The sequence below is a fragment of the Diabrotica virgifera genome, chromosome 10 (genome assembly GCF_917563875.1).
Source record: "Diabrotica virgifera virgifera chromosome 10, PGI_DIABVI_V3a".
In the NCBI taxonomy this organism is placed as follows: Eukaryota; Metazoa; Arthropoda; class Insecta; order Coleoptera; family Chrysomelidae; genus Diabrotica; species Diabrotica virgifera.
This window is the reverse complement of record NC_065452.1, coordinates 28,556,001-28,574,050: the sequence shown is the minus strand read 5'-3', so window position 1 is coordinate 28,574,050 and position 18,050 is coordinate 28,556,001.

The following is an 18,050-nucleotide window of genomic DNA, read 5'->3' as shown; positions in this document are numbered from 1 at the left end:
TACTAAATTAACTCCCATCACGTTTAAGTTAAAAAGACAGGAAAGGAAATATGTCAAATATCTGGGTATCTACATAGATAATCACCTAAATTGGAGAAAACATTGATGGTCCAAACAACTACAACTGGGCATGCTTTATAAGAAAATGAATCGGAAGTCAGGTTTAAGTATCCAGAACAAATTTATTTTCTATACGACCGGAATGAATGTACGGGATTCAAATCCTTCGTGATGTGTCCAATGTGCCATGGTATGTACCAAACTATGTTATTCACCATGACCTGAATGTTGAAATTGTTAAAGAAGCAACCGTCACCCAGTGTAGAAACTACTTCAAGAGACTATCATCTCATCCAAATCCACTCGCCAACGATCTCCTGGCCCCACCACTGCTTAGAAGAATATAAAGGTTGGATCCACTAAATCTCTCCACCGCTAGGAACTACATAGAAGTTACTCATATGTATAAAAAGTAGAAATTTTGTAATGCAAACTAAATAAAGGTCTAGACTACACTAGACTTGATAGGGTGAGAAACTAAGATATTAGGAGAGAAATGGAAATCGATCTAGATATACAGGATGTCTGCGTAACTTGGAACCATATGGGAAACTTTTTTAATATCAATTTCACCAAAAAAAGTCATTCTTTATAAAGTGTTCTGCATAGTCTAAAACAGTGATACTCAGCTTGCGGCCCGCGGGCCGCATGCGGCCCTCTAGCGTTTTTTATGCGGCCCGAATGCTAACTAAAGGGCCCGTGATCAAATTATTTGTCAAATTTCACGTGCTTTTTCTAATTATTTGATCGTGTGCCGATGTGTTTGAGGCGTGTTTGGGAGGGAGGCAGATAATTTAATGGATAATTGGATAATGGATAATGGATAATTTAATGACTTTATTTTTAAATATTATATTGAAATTTTTAAGAACTCTGATTAAAAACCAAGGTATTATTAACTTTTAATAATAAATTATTAAGGTTAATGAACAAATACTCATTTTACAAATAATCAATACTTATTTACTACATTGCAACGACCCATTTAGTAATCACAAGAAAAATTCAGGTCCGGAATAACAAAAAAAAATTTAAAATAATTGTGACCTTGAAACAACACATTGTATATAAAAAATTTTCAAAATACGTCTGCACATTTAAAAAGAGCATAAAAACTAAATTTAATTGCTCGCTTCAATTTTTTGCGCAGACAATTTAATGACATTAATTTTGAAATAATTATATCGAAATTTTTGTTTTGAAAGTACGAGTTCCTAAAAATTTCGACATAGTTTCAAAATTAAAGTCATTGAATTGTCTGCGCAAAAAATGGAAGCTCCATTAAAGCTCTTTTCAAATGTGCAAACGGGTTTTGAAAATTCAATATACAGGATGTTGTTTCAAGGTCACAATGGATTTATAATTTTGTTTAATCCGGACCTGAATTTTTCTTGTGATTAGTAGTTGAGTGGTTTGGGTTCTAAATGTGACATCTGTACCAAGTATCAAAAAATATACAAGGTGGTTCTATAGTTATGGGTCCAGAAAGAAATGGGCAGAATCGATAAAACACCCTGTAACTCGGTTATAAAGTCGGTGGGGCAATAAATTTAGTATGTCTAGAACCGCCTCATTTACCTCTATTCACCATTCAAGTATTTCCATTTCCTAATGAAACACCCTGTATACAACTTCATCTTGATTGCGGCCCGCAAACTGTGGCAATAGCTACTATGTGGCCCAGAAAAGAAAAAGGTTGAGTATCGCTGGTCTAAAACCTAAGATGCAATCATCAGATATCAAATTTTGTCAACAGTATACGAGGTATGTCAAAAAATATGAATTTCGCTCAAGAGCAAACTACCTTTATATTTCAAAATATCAAAAAATTTTATTATGAAAAGTTATTTTTAATTAAAAACCATATTCAAATATGCAATAACAGCCTTCTACTTGAAAAAAAAAATTCCGAAATTTTCTTAAATTACCGATTCCGTATCATTTTTATTTATTAGACATGTAATAACTCTTTTATTAATAATTTTAGGAAAAAAAGTTATTCTTCATAAAAATCTGTGCATGGTCTAAACCTCAAGATGCAACCATCAGTTATCCAAGTTTGTTAATTTTATACGAGGTGTGTCAAATAATATGAATTTAGAAAGAATTTAGAAATTCATATTATTTGACACACCTCGTATAAAATTAACAAACTTGGATAACTGGTGGTTGCATCTTGAGGTTTAGACGATGCACAGATTTTTATGAAGAATAACTTTTTTTCCTAAAATTATTAATAAAAGAGTTATTAAGTACATATCTAATAAATAAAAATGATGTTCGGAATCGGTAATTTAGGAAAATTTCAGAATTTTTTTTTTCAAGTAGAAGGCTGTTATTGCATATTTGAATATGGTTTTTAATTACAAATAACTTTTCATAATAAAATTTTTTGATATTTTGAAATATAAAGGTAGTTTGCTCCTGAGCGAAATTCATATTTTTTGACATACCTCGTATACTGTTGACAAAATTTGATATCTGATGACTGCATCTTAGGTTTTAGACTATGCAGAACACTTTATAAAGAATGACTTTTTTGGTAAAATTGATATTAAAAAAGTTTCCCATATGGTTCCAAGTTACGCAGACACCCTGTATAATAGACACAATCGAAGCCACAAGACTCAACTGGTATGGACACCTTCAGAGAATGCCTGAAAGTAGATGGCCAAAAAAACAGAAAAAATGGACTCCACCCACAAGAAGAAAAAGAGGTAGACCAAGACGAACTTGGACAGAAGATGTCGAAGATGCAATGATGGTCAGAGATCTAAAAACTGAAGATTGCTTCGACAGAAAACGCTGGAAATTAGGATGCGAGAAGCGGCGTCAGCTCTAGAAGACTCGTTTATTATATTATACTAAATAAAGGTAAAGGGTGCTCACCACTGGATGTAGCTCCCTCTGTGTCTTCTTTCTATCTCTTTCAAACACACTGTTGTAATATTCATAACAGACTGCAAAAAAATTTTGAACGTTAAATGAATGATACCTATCAATCATAAAGAAAATGAGTTGATACCAAATCGTCATTCGGAATTTTGAATAAACGATTAAACTATTGATCAGATCCACACAATCATCGACATATTGGAAAATGTAATAGAAAATGATTAAGTTTGTTCCACATTAGTTCTTCCACAGTTGGACAAGGCAAAGCCTACTCAGATAAAATAACTAAAAGCGTCGTATTTTCAATAAGTTATATCGATCGGATTTAATATCGAATTTTATTGTTGCTTTCGCCAATCTATGATCACTTTTTTGGTGTAGAATGTTTTTTAGCAGTGGCGGCGCCCATAGCCCTCCCTCATCAGCCACCACTGCATGAAAGTCTTCTATATCCCTTCCTTACACGTAATACGTAAAGCTTGTAATAAACTTTATAGTAAAGAACCAAGTTCCCAACAATATTTTTATTTGCTAAAAGACGTTTCCCATCTCAGAAAGAGTAATGTTACTACAATTAGAGACATCTCACGCCACGTTGAACCTGATACAAGTATATGCTCCTACGACGAATGCCAATGAAGAAGAACTAGAATTATTTTACCAGCATATCGAAGAAGCACTGAAAAAAACAAAAAGTAGAGAAATCACGATAGTCCTAGGTGATTTCAATGCAAAAATTGGAAAGGGGCAAAGCGGAAAGTGTGTAGGAAAATATGGTCTGGGAAATCGTAATGAGAGAGGTAATCGTCTACTACAATTTTGCCAAGAGCAGAACTTCATTATTACAAACACAGTTTTCAAACTACCCAACAGACGACTGTATACATGGCGATCGCCCGCAGATTCATCGGAGAAAGTAGTTAGGAACCAGATAGACTACATTATGATAAACGAAAGATACCGTAATGCTGTTAAAGCCGTAAAAGCATATCCCGGAGCAGACGTGGCCTCAGATCACAACCCACTTATCGCCAAAATTACACTCACCCTTAAAAATATTAAAAGAAATCAGAGAACAGCTACAATAGACATAAGCAAGCTTAAAGAACCCAACGTAAAAGAATGTCTTCAACACGAACTGCATAAGAACTGTAGAGATCTGAACATAGACACCAATGACATTGACGAGCACTGGGAGCAACTAAAACATTGCATACTAGAACCTTGTAAAGATATACTAAAGACTTCCACAAGGAGAAAAGAGGAATGGATGAATAACGAGATACTGAATATGATGGAACAACGGAGACAATGTAAGAACAAAAATGACAATAAATACAGGGAGATTAACCAGGAGATAAGGAAGATGATAAAGCAGGCAAAAGAAAAACACTTTGACGAGAAATGCAAAGAGATCGAGGATCTCCAAAAAAGGTACGATCTATTTAACCTACATAAGAAAGTCAAAGAAATGGCTGGACTAAGAAAGCAAAATCTAACTGGTGCACTTCTGGATAGACACGGGGTCGCTATAACAGAGACCGATGAGAAAGTACAACGTTGGGCAGAATACATCGCTGAACTGTTCGATGATGAAAGAGGGTACCTGGAACGCATAGAACTTACTTCAGGAGAAATAGGTCCACATATTACAACGGAAGAAATAATACATGCGTTAAAAACAATGAAGAACAGAAAAAGCCCAGGACCTGACATGCTTCCTATCGACCTTTTAAAAATTATAGATGAGCAGCATATTGATGTTTTAGTGGTACTCTTGAACAAAATTTATAGCTCAGGCACATTACCCAAAGAATGGTTGACGTCGATCTTTATTTGCCTCCCTAAAAAGAAAAACGCAAGAGAATGCGGCGACTACCGCACCATTAGTTTGATGTCCCATGTGCTAAAGTTGCCACTGAAAGTCATCCATAACCGAATATATCATAAACTGGACATAGACATTAATGATACGCAATTTGGGTTTCGCAAAGGCCTGGGAACTCGTGAAGCTCTTTGTTCACTTAACATACTTATACAAAGGTGCTTGGACGTCAATCAAGATATATATGCGTGTTTTATTGACTATAATAAAGCATTCGACAAAGTACGACATGAATAATTAATGCATGTCCTGGAATCAAAGAAGCTGGACTACAATAACCTCAGGATTATATCGAATTTATACTATAAGCAACGAGCAAAAGTACGTGTTAACGATCAGCTGTCAGAGGAAATTGAAATCAGACGTGGAGTGAGACAGGGATGCGTGTTGTCGCCGGTTCTTTTTAATGCCTACTCGGAAGAGATCTTGAAAAAAGCTCTTGAGGGTGAAATAGGAACATGGAATAAAGGTAAATGGAGTTCCCATTAACAACATTAGATATGCGGATGACACTGTCATCTTAGCTGAAAATATTGGGGATCTTCAGAGACTGGTGACCAGAATAGCAGAGTATGGACAAGAATACGGGCTAACAATGAATGTCAAGAAGACAAAGTTTATAAGAATATCGAAAACTCAACGAAATAAGGAAAATCTCATCATAAACGGATCCAATATCGAACGAGTCGATCAATATGCATACCTTGGAACAATCATCAACTCCACAGGAGATTACTTACAGGAAATAAAAATCAGAATAGAAAAGGCTATAGCAAATTTTAACAAAATGAGGAAAGTGCTCTGCACAAGAGATTTGAAGTTGGAGCTAAGAGTTAGGTTGGCTAGGTGCTACGTTTTCTTGACTCTGTTTTATGGAATGGAAGCTTGGACCTTGAATGCTGCATCAATGAAAAAACTAGAATCATTCGAGCTGTGGGTGTACAGAAGAATTCTGAAAATATCGTGGACAGAACACGTTACAAACAAAGAGGTTCTGAGAAAGATGAATAAAGAAATGGAAATCCTAAATACTATCAAAACAAGAAAATTGGAATATCTCGGACATATTACACGTGGAGAGAGATACAGCTTGCTCCAATTGATTATGCAGGGAAAGATTCAAGGAAAGAGAAGCATAGGGAGACGCAGAATATCGTGGCTGCGCAACCTGAGAGAGTGGTACGGATGTACATCAAATGAACTTTTCAGAGCAGCCATCTCTAAAATACGAATAGCTATGATGATTGCCGACCTCCGCCGAGGAGATGGCACTTAAAGAAGAAGAAAAGACGTTTAAATTCTTAATGTTTGTATTTTCAGGTATGTTTATTTTATCAGTTAAATTTTGTATGAATGTTAGGTTTTAATTATTTTTTAAGTTCATTGCCTAAAAAAATTTAAAACCCAAAAATTATAAAGTGGAACTTTTGCGTAGTCATGACAGAAACTCCACGTTACTGTGCATTTACGGCTATAAGCAGAAGTAGATATAGGTGGTTCAAAATCAACAGCAACAAAATTAAAATCATCCGTTGGGACGAGGAAAAAACGCCATAGGTAATGTTTTCTCAGAGAATTACCAACTGATCTGAATGCATCCAGAGGATCTCTGTAATATAGATGGTACAAAAGTTAATCAAGGGTAGCGGTCAATATCGTGATGTAAATGAAAAATTCTTATAAACAGAAGTATTTAGGGTACAAACAGAACAAGTGGGTCGCTATGGAGGTGGAAGTCGCGGTGAATGCTACTAGTTTATTCGCGGTCGATGTCGACAGCACATAGCAAGGTTTATTTTATCCACATTTAATCCTGCGCTGCTCAGTCGAGCTAGGATTACTGTCAAGTGAAGTAATATGATGAACTTTGAATGATAAAAGGATTGTGTTTTTACGATGTTGTGTCAGTCAAGTGATGATAGTAATGAAATGTCACCTGTCACCAAGTGGTGACTGATAGGTGATATCCCCAACAGTGCATCCATATCTTGTCCCACAATATGGAAGTGAGCTGCACAATTGCTATCAGATCCTCCCTCATATTTAGCACTTGAAATTCAAAAATGAACTGAATACGCAAAAGAGATTATAGGTAGCAAGTCGAGTACCATAGCGCCCGAAATGGCAGGGGACAGGGGAATGACAACTTGAACTTGAACGTACCAATTACAGGGAAGCATCGTAGTAGGTATCCATGTAAAAGCAAACTCATTTAATTTTCAAAAGAATCGATATAAACCTCCTGGATGGCATCGCACTAAATCTCCACCGCGACTTACCTGCTCTGTTCTCTCCCATTCACTACAATGTGTTTGTTTTACATGGATGTCGACATCGACCACGACTGCGACCTCCACCTCCACCGCGACCATCTTGATCTGTTCTTAGGGTAGGAACATGCCGAAGATACATGGATGAGCGCGGTGTAGGTCGCGATCGCGGTCGAGGTTTACATCGATGACGGGCAGAACATACTGAAAATACCTTCCTTTCAGTATTCTTTGCAGTTTCAATATAACCAAAACTTGTCGCAACCTGATAACAACAAGAAATGAATAAATACACCAGCCGTATCTCCAGCGAATGCCGCGTGGTTTAAAGACCACCAATAAACTTTAATCTACCACGGGACCAGCAGCCCGATCTCGATGTAAAACAAACTATTTTGTTTTGGCATCGACATCGCTGTAAACCGCGAAGATAGGTCGCGAGGGTGAACGGGTGACACATCCTTGGTATGTGCGATCTCATAAGAAAATGAAGGTTTGTTTTGACATTGATGTAGCGACCGCGATCGCGACCTACACCGCGCACATCCATGTAACTTCGGCATGTTCGTACCCTTACCCTGGGTACTAATATGCCGAAGATATGTACCTACACGGACGTGCGCGGTGTAGGACGCGATCGCGGTCGCTACATCGATGTCAAAACAAACCTTCTCGGTTTACAGCGATGTCGATGCCAAAACAAAAGAGTTTGTTTTGTATCGCGATCTAGCTGCTGATCGCGTGGTAAATTAAAGTTTATTGGTGGTTTTTAAACCACGCGACATTCGCCGGAGCTACGGCTTGTGTATTTTATTCATTTCTTGTTGCGACAAGTTTTGGCTATATTGAAACCGCAAAGAACACTGAAAGAAAGGTATCTTCGCAATCATCCATGTATCTTCGTCATGTTCGTACCCTGGCCTGGTACTCTTGTAGGATTAAAAATCCACAAGGAAGAGTTTCCTGTATAGTATTTTTACTACAAAAGCGATATTACGTAGGTCAAAATTTTTGACGTAAGAGAACTGTCAAAACATTAGAATGTGACTTTTCATTATTGCCATGTTTATTATAAACAAGGCAATAATGAAAAGTCACATTCTAATGTTTTGACAGTTCTCTTACGTCAAAAATTTTGACCTAAGTAATATCGCTTTTGTAGTAAAAATACTATAGCTGGCTGTATACCATTAATTACAAGTAAAATTTAAAACATTATTGTCTTGGTAAAAGGTATATTAGTTTAAAAAGCCCCTATAGGGCTACAAACATATAAACAAAACCTTTTCGCTCTGTAACAAGAGCATCATCAGTGTTACCTAAAATAAGTATAACCCTATTAGGTAATTAAAGCAAAATGTTAAAGATAAAATGATGACAAAGGTAAAAGCAAATTTTGGTTATACTTACAAGAACATGGTGAGCCAACCAAAAAATACAAAGGTCAAAGCCTTTCAAAAACAGACAAAAGTCTCATATTAATGTAAAAATAGCAAAATCCAAATGATGGATTTAATTCCTAAGGATACGGCCCTAGGGCAACATATGACTCCCACACGTGGTAAGTAGGTCAAAAGGTAACAATTAGGTCATTATGTTACAAGAGATGACAGTCAACTAAGAGCTTAGACTTCAAAAGCGAATCTGTCTGATGTCAGGAAGACAATTGACAATGTTAAGAAAAACATTTAGTTGTTTCTATTAATGATAACATTTTAAGTGGTTACAATGTTTAATTATTAATTAACAGTTATTTAGTTACTAGTTTATTTATACTAATGTTATGATTATGATGTGTAAATATACCTGCCTTAAGTTAATATTACGTTAATTCATTTTGTACAATAAATAATAAGTTATATTCCTTTATTGCCTATATTTTGCCTAAATGTTAATATTCCTGCCTTTTTTAATAAAAATCTTTGCCTATATAGGCGCCTTTTTCTTCAATTTTTGTTGCCTATAAATCCGAGCTCTAATTATATGTATTGCTTATTGTTTGTAATGAGACAGATTGCAATAAACATTGGATGTTAAAAAAAAGTACATAGTATTAATTTCTCTTTGTGGATACTTCCTGTTTCAATGATCACTATTCTCGCTTCAATAAAAAAATAATTTTTGTTGTTTGGACTCTGGTTGGTCATCTATCTATCAATATGTTTATAAATATTATAATATATAATATATCCCGTTTGGACGTCTCTGTGTTCGAAATAAAACTATGCAGCATCTCGGGACAATGCTGGCTGTCATTGAGACGCATTATGTAAACAGCAGCATCGTACATGTATAGAATACAATTTCTCGAGCATTATAAGAAATTGGCAATTCAATTGACTCTTTGGTGGATGGTCGGTGTTTACAGTGTTCTTTTGCCGAGTAAGAGAAAAGGATTACACAGTACCAATCATTCCTTATCTCAAAATGCGCACAGAAAAATGATTCCTTTGTATTCAGATATTTTTTACTTTTTATGCCGCGTTATATACATTTATGTAAGCAATTATTTTAAGAAAGCTTTTTGTGGTAACTTATTATATGCTACTTTTTGTTATAACCATTTTTATAATAATAAATAAAGAAAAGTACATATAGGTACTGTAATATGTCATACTCTATAAGGCATAAAATACGTAGAATATTAAAAGATGATGAAAATTTTACACGACAAATGTATAACGGAATCATTCAGAAAAAGCTAAAAATTTTCCTTTTATGTAGTAGTATGGTATAACTAGATCCAAACCCAGACATCCAAAGTGAAAGTTATCCTCCAACACCAAATTGTTCTATATGGTCCACATAATGTTCAGAAAAAAGTCACACCATTTTGAGCGTCGGGTTTGGGGGGAATCGGTAAATTCGTAGTTTTTTAAGTTTTTCGTCAATATTTCTAAAACTATGTGGTTTAGCATGAACAACCTTCTATACAAAAATGTTCTACATTAAATTTGAAACAAAAAAGGTTGTATGCATAATCCTTTTAAAATGAACGGTTCCAAAGTTACGGAGGTAGTATAGTATAATTGGTCCAAAAAAGGCCTAACCCAGACATTAAAAGTAAAAGTTTTCCTCCAACACCAAATTGTTCTATATGGTCCAGATATTGTTCAGTTAAAAGTTACACCATTTTGAGCTTCCGGTTTGGGGGGGAGATGGGGGAGAAATCGGTAAATTAGTAATTTTTTATGTTTTTCGTCAATATTTCTAAAAATATGCTTTAGCGTAAACAATGTTCTATACAAGAATGTTCTACATCAAATTTAAAACAAAAAAGGTCCGATACATAATTGTTATAAAATCAACGATTCCAGAGTTACGGAGGGTGAAAATTGGAGGTTTTCGATACTTTTTATATTCCTTGGGCAATTTATAACATTTTTACTGATTAAAAGAAATTTTCTTTAACAGGATTTGCTATTTTAGTGGCCGATGGTATGTTAGTGATAAGCCCTTGAAGAAACGTCAACCTTACCACCCAAAATCATCATCAATTGCCCAAAAAATATAAAAAGTATCGAAAACCTTCACATTTCACCCTCCGTAACTTTGAAACCGTTGATTTTATAACAATTATGGATAGGACCATTTTTGTTTTAAATTTCATGTAGAACGTTTTTGTATAGAACATTGTTTACGCTTAAACATAGCTTTAGGAATTTTGACGAAAAACGTAAAGAAACTACTAATTTACCGACTTCTCCCCCATCTCCCCCCCAAACCGGACGCTCAAAATGGTGTTACTTTTGACTGAACAATATGTGGACCATATAGAACAATTTAGTGTTGGAGGAAAACTTTTACTTTGGATGTCTGGGTTAGGCCTTTTTTTGGACCAATTATTATAGATAGAATAGAATAGAATAGAATAGAATAGAATAGAACAGAATAGAATAGAATAGAATAGAATAGAATAGAATAGAATAGAATAGAATAGAATAGAATAGAATAGAATAGAATAGAATAGAATAGAATAGAATAGAATAGAATAGAATAGAATAGAATAGAATAGAATAGAATATCTTTATTTATCCAATTCGATCACAATGTGGTATAGGAAACGTCATGTAGGTACATAAAACATATATAAGTAACAAGTCATATAGGACAATTACATAAAATACAATCAACAAAATACAATTTAATAAAAAAACATATTATGCAATATAAAGCGTTTCTGAACCCCGTCGGTCCTCATTCCCTGTAGTCTTTTATTAAGTCAAAGTAATCATTTAAGTTGTAAACGCATAATTGGATCAAGCATGATTTTAAATTATTTTTGAATATTATTTTCATTTCTCATAACTAGAGAGCGAAATATATGCAACACAACATTACCAAAATATGGGCATATATATGCATTACTTTTACTACAAATACATATGCAGGTATTTTTTCTAAATTTGTCTAAATATGCAAATGCATATTAAAAATACTCAAAAATAAAACAATATATTAAGTCGTAAGATCTTCAGAAAAGTTGCCTTCAAAAATACGTACAACTTTCCTCAAACAATCATTTTTTTCTAAAACATTTTTTAATTTATTTCTAATTGTAATTCCTGTATTTCCGGGAATTTTTTGACAATGAGCAGAAAAAGTGTTAACAAGATTAACCGAATCACTTAATTGTAAATTCCTTTGTTCTAATGACTTTATATTAGATCTGGTAAAAAACTAAAATTAACTTTTATGAACATAAGTTCTTTAGCAATTTGTACGTTACTTAAAGAACAAAGTACGTTACTTAAGCTGAAGAACAAAAGCGGAATTGTCTACAATTTGATGGATTTTTGTATTTTGATGCTTCTCTCTATGTCCGTCTTTATAGAAGTAAAAGCGAATTTGTCGAATAAAAACACTCTTTCCAGAAAAATTTCTTGTGTGGGACATAATGCTTTTGTTTGTCAGTTCCTCATTTAAAAAATGAAATGTGAAAATGAATGTAACTTACGATTTTGGAACAGGCCTTGCAAAATACTTTGTCTCCACTTAGCTTTAACTCGGGAAAACACTTTATCCAAGCACTTTTTTGAATGGTAGACATATTTAAATTTAATATATACCAATCACTTCAAAAACACTAAATACGATACAACGTTTACTTTAAAGAAATATTAGCCGGAAACTGACAAAATAATTATTAGACCCTTAAAAGCAGGTAGGTACCTACGACTTGTTACGCTAATAAAATAATATTTTTCTGGGAACACCCATAATTGTTAAATTATGGCTAGTAATGGGAAAGTCCAGATGAACGATATATAGATAAATAACGAGCTCGTTCATATCGAAGTTATAAAATTCCAACTAAGAGAGGAACATTTTAAACTTTTATATAATTTATTTTTAAAATATGCAAAATAAATCGTGTTTAGCTTAAATATGCAATGTTGTGTTTGTTGTCTAAAAATATGCAATATATGCATCTATATGCACTTTGCATATATTCCGCTCTCTACTCATAACAAGTGGCAAACAGTTGTAAAACTTAGATCCTGCTAAATCAGGGCTAGTTTCAAAAAGAGTTGTGGAATGTTTACACACGCTTATCAACCTCCCGTGCCTTGTCGGGTAACTATGATAATTAGAGTTGAGGGTAAAATTTTGAAATTTAGTTTTAACATGAATAATACACTTATAAATATATAAAGCATGGAAAGTCAACAGTCTGTGTTCAATAAATATTTACGACATGATTGTCTATTATCAATATTCAATATCAGTCTAAGAATTCTCTTTTGAGTTATAAAAACTCTGGAAGAGTTACTAGAGTTTCCCCACAAGACAATATTATAGGCCATATATGAGTAAACCAATGCATAGTACACACTTATCAATTGATTGGTATTAAACAGAGTTTTCAACTGGAGGATCGCACAGTAACCCTTATTCATATTTTTGCAGACTTTAGTAACATTCTCATCCCATGTCATATTACTTTCTAGAATGCTACCAAGAAATAATGTTTTATCACTAAAAGGTATTTCCTCAGAACTAACTGTAATCTTATAATCATGGGATGGCTTACTGCGCGAGTAAAACTGCATACATACAGTTTTCTTTGCATTTACCATTAAAGAGTTCCTTTTACACCAGGTTGTAAATTCCTGTGCTACCAAGTTCATTTTGGATATGAGTTCAACTTCAGTTGAAGCGTCAACTAAAACTGTTGAATCATCTGCATAGAGAACTGTATGATCTGCAGTTAAAAAATTTATCAAGTCATTGACATATAATAGAAATATTAAGGGTCCCAATACGGAGCCCTGCGGTACACCTTGATCAATATTAAAAACAGATGACTTCTTATTATCGATTTTTACTAGGAATTTACGATGTTGTAAGTATGACCTTAACCAGTTCAAGAAATGACCCCGAAAACCAAGCGCTTCTAATTTATGCAGTATAATTTCAATGTCAATAGAGTCAAAAGCCTTAGTTAAGTCAAAAAAGAGTGCACCCACATACCTTTTTCGATCCACAGCAGCGTGGATGTAATTAAATAATGAAATAGAAGCACTCTCCGTAGACTTACCAGGCAGAAACCCATGCTGACAGTTATTTAAGATATCATATTTGTTCAGAAAATTTAACATTTTATTGTAAATACATTTTTCGATAATCTTAGAGAGTACACTTGTTACAGTGATTGGCCTGTAATTATCAACCAAACATGGATCTCCCTTTTTGAAAATTGGACTAACTACTCCCGTTTTAGCCCCAGCGCAAATTGATCCTAAGCCAGACACAACCTGCGTCGGCGGACTGCGTAGACCGTTCTGCGCATCCTACTATCAGTTCATGCGTTCGCAGATCTCGCCTGGGAAGGTTTGTCGTCAGCGTACAGTTTTCTTGTGCTTGAGACGGGTGACTCACCGCCAGATGTTAATTTTTACGTGTTTTTGTTTGCGAGATGGAAGTATCTTAAATGAATACGGATGGTATTTACAAGTATTTTCCAGCTAAGAGACCGCTTTGCAATTAAATGCTGATAACTTTATTACCAGCGGACCAGATAAGCGGCGATATATTTTACACTATCTTTATGAATAACATTTTATTGCTCTGTTGTATCAATCAGCACTACCCAACAAGTTTTCGTTTATTCGTTTTAATATTTTATTGAAATAGTAGGGAATATAATATATATGATTAAAACAGTGAATTTATTACATGCTAATTATTTTTAATTTCTTGTGACGTATCTAATGTATGTTTAGCCAATAAATCAAAGTTATGCGTTTAAAAGAGCATATTATTTGAAAAATAAGGAGTACCATAATGGGTCTTAATTATAATTTCCTTTATACAGGTAAAAACATTGTTTAGTATGTATTTCTTAAATCCACACAATCATTGGAAAATGATTCATGGTATTTAAAAATATTTGTTAATGACACTGTTATCGACAAAGTCGATCAATTTCAAACTTGTCATCATATTAGACTTTTGTTTATCGTTAAAAATTAAATGATTGTTGTGAATTGTATTTTTTGTGTTATTTAATATTTTAGCAAAATACATAATCAGCAAAAATCCCATTTAAAACATGCGAACCGTTTTTGCAATCACAATCAATGCATTGTTTAACCTATGCTTGTTATTATAAAGGTATGTAGAAATAAAATACTCAGTGTAAGATATTTTTTTATGCACCTGCTTATGATCAAATTCGATGTTTTCGAAAGTCATACCGCTACGACTACTAAGGACGTGTAAGATATTTTTAAAACGTTACTAGTTACAAGTACAGATCTATCGATTTTAAGTTGCCTACTCAATTCAGTAAATACAAGGATCAGATACATCAGTATTTTGTAATCAGTACCACTTAGAACCGGTATCAAAAGTAACCGTTACATGTCCGCACTGATTTTGCAAACATGCGAAAAGTTTTTGCCATCACAATCAATGCAGTGTTTAACTTATGCTTGTTATAATAAAGGTATGTAGAAATAAAATACTCAGTGTAAAGCGCTGGTTTCCTCGAAAGCGGCACCGACAAACTGCGACCGTAGCACTGCAAGGTTCTTCACTGCGACAATGGAATGTGCAAACTCAGCAAGCGGTGGCTTCCAACGCATCCTTGGAAACCACTGCTATTATTTTGCATGGTACAGTTTTTTATGACGTCATTCATCGCAGTGTTATGGTCGTAGTTTGTCGGCACCGCTTTCGAGGAAACCAGCGCTTAAGATATCTTTTTATGCACCCGCTTATGATCAAATTCGATGTTTTCGAAAGTCATACCGCTACGACTACTAGGGACGTGTAAGATATTTTTAAAACGTTACTAGTTACAAGTACGGAACTACCGTTTTTTAGTTACCTACTCAATTCAGTACAAGGATCAGATACATCAGTATTTTGTAATCAGTATTTGTACTCAGTACCACTGAGAACCGGTATCAAAAGTAACGGTCACACGTCCGCACTGATTTTGCCCGTCTCTATTCGTTACGGCGACAGCCGACGGTCGGGTTGGCTTGTGTTCAATATGCGGTGCGCTAGAAAAATAACTACACAGGTCACCCGTCCCGCCGGCGCAGGTTGTGACTCGCTTAGGTTCAATTTGCGCCGGGGCTTAAGGTCACTTGGAAACTTGCCATCCTTGACAGATAGGTTGATGATGTGAGACAGAACTGGAGATATATATGAAGAAATGTATTTTATTATTTTAGTAGGGATTTGGTCGATACCTACTGAGCTGGTATTGTTTAAGGAAGATATAACATTCTCAATATCAAATGGTGAGACTTCAGAAAAAAAGAATGTGTTATTAATTGTCATAGTTGTGAAATCTTTAAAGGTAAAGTTATTGAAATGTTTTAAGTAATAATGTGTCTTTAACTGATGTACAAAAATACTCATCAAATTTGTTTGCTATCTGTTCTGGATGTATCAATAATTTATTATTATCAGTAATACTCCACTCAATATTGTTTTTATTTTTACCAGTTTGACGATTCACAGTTTTCCAAATCTCCTTTCTTCTTTTATTATTATTTTGATTATGTAAATAACTTTGATAGGAGGCTTTTTTTGTATCCTTTACCTAACGGATAAAGTTGGCCTTCTGTATTTTATAGTTAAACATTAAATCTGGATTACCAGTAACATTCGCTAGCCAAAATAAATCTTTTAGCTTTGTACTAAGGGGCCGTCCATTAATCACGTGATGTTTTTTTGTCATTTTTTAACCCTTCCTCCCCATTGGTGATACATGGTGAGGTTTAAGACTCCCCCCCCCTACCCCCTACATCACGTGTATTTTTTAGGATATACAAAAAATTTATTTTTTTAATTTTACACCCTGTATAAATAATTATGTTAATGTTTATATTACTGAATAGAGAATTAAATAACCTTTCAAATGAGCTATCACACAAACCCTACTCTTATTTAAAAAAATCATCGATTACGTCATCACGCTCAGATGGATGACGTCACTAGTATTATATATATGCCAAAAAGTCCTAATTTAAAAATAAAAATCGACCTGTCTGAGCATTTCTCTTGAAATTTGCCCATTCTCGAGATGATGAATTTATGCCAACTCAAACGTTCTCACTTATACTACAGTGTCGCGCCCGCTTGATTAGCAATTAAAAAAACAAAGGGGTTTTCGATATTTTATTGCAAAACACTCTTCGGGATTTCATCAATCAATGTTTAAAGAATATGTACGTACCTTGGCAACATTGAAATTTTTAGATAAATGTCCGATTTAGGGTTAAAAATTGCCGATTTCGCAATTTTCAAAATTTTAAATCGCTTATATAACAAAAACTGTTAACTTAAGAGAAAAATAACTAAAGAACTTTTCTGTTTGGAATGATTCAAAAAACAAAAAAAAAATTGTTCGATGCAAAAAAAATAATTTTAGGAAAAACCCCTAATCTTTCCCCTCACCTGGCAAGGTCTTATGCTCTTCAGAATCGCCTGTCATTGCACACATTTCTTCTAAATGACTTACTCAAACACATACTTAAATTTAAACCTTACAGGAGAAAGTTTATTTAAACCCCTAAATTTGCACTTTTCGATTCACCTGGTAGATACACGTGCACCGCTGATGCCTGCCAGGTCATGGATTTTAGCCTTGGTGTGCTATGAATTATCCCTAGAAAAATTTCTAGCCTTACAGGACGACCGTTAGTCGGAGGGTTCACTAGCTCTTAGACTATATTATGTTATGTGATTTCCACATTGCATCTCTCATTTAAAAAATTAATTTCTCAGTCATTTGACAACCGATTTTAAAAAATTTTATATAGTTGGATAGGTAAATGACCGTTTTTTCAAGTTTTTAGGTAAATTACCATTTTCTATATCGATTTTAAATAAAAAATGGCGGATTTTTGAAAAAAATACGTTGTTGACTTTTTTTATTCAAACACCCAGTATATTTTTTGTACCTTGAAAAAACGGTCATTTACCTATCCAGCGATATAAAAATTTTGAACATCGGTTGTCAAATGACGGAGCAAATAATTTTTAAAATGAGAGATGCAATGTGGAAATCACATAACATAATATCATTTTGCTTAGTTATGTTATTTAGGTATGTGATATCCACGTTGCACCGCTCATTTTAAAAATTAATTACTCAGTGATTTGAAACCGATTTTGAAAAACTTTATATCGCTGGATAGGTGAATGACCTTTCTTTCAATTTACAAAAAAAATATACTGTTGGTTCCATTAAAAAAAAAAGTCAACAAAGTTTTTTTCAAAAATCTGCCATTTTTTTCGTAATTGAATGCGATATAAAAAAACTCTATCCATTCAGACAAAACTTTTACTAAAATAAAACATTTCAGCGAAAACCGCATATTTCTATCTTGAGCCGTTTAGAAGTTATAGGCAGTTAAAATGGGGGAAAATATAAGTGGACACCCGGTACAATGACTTATACGTAGAGGGGGTGTAAT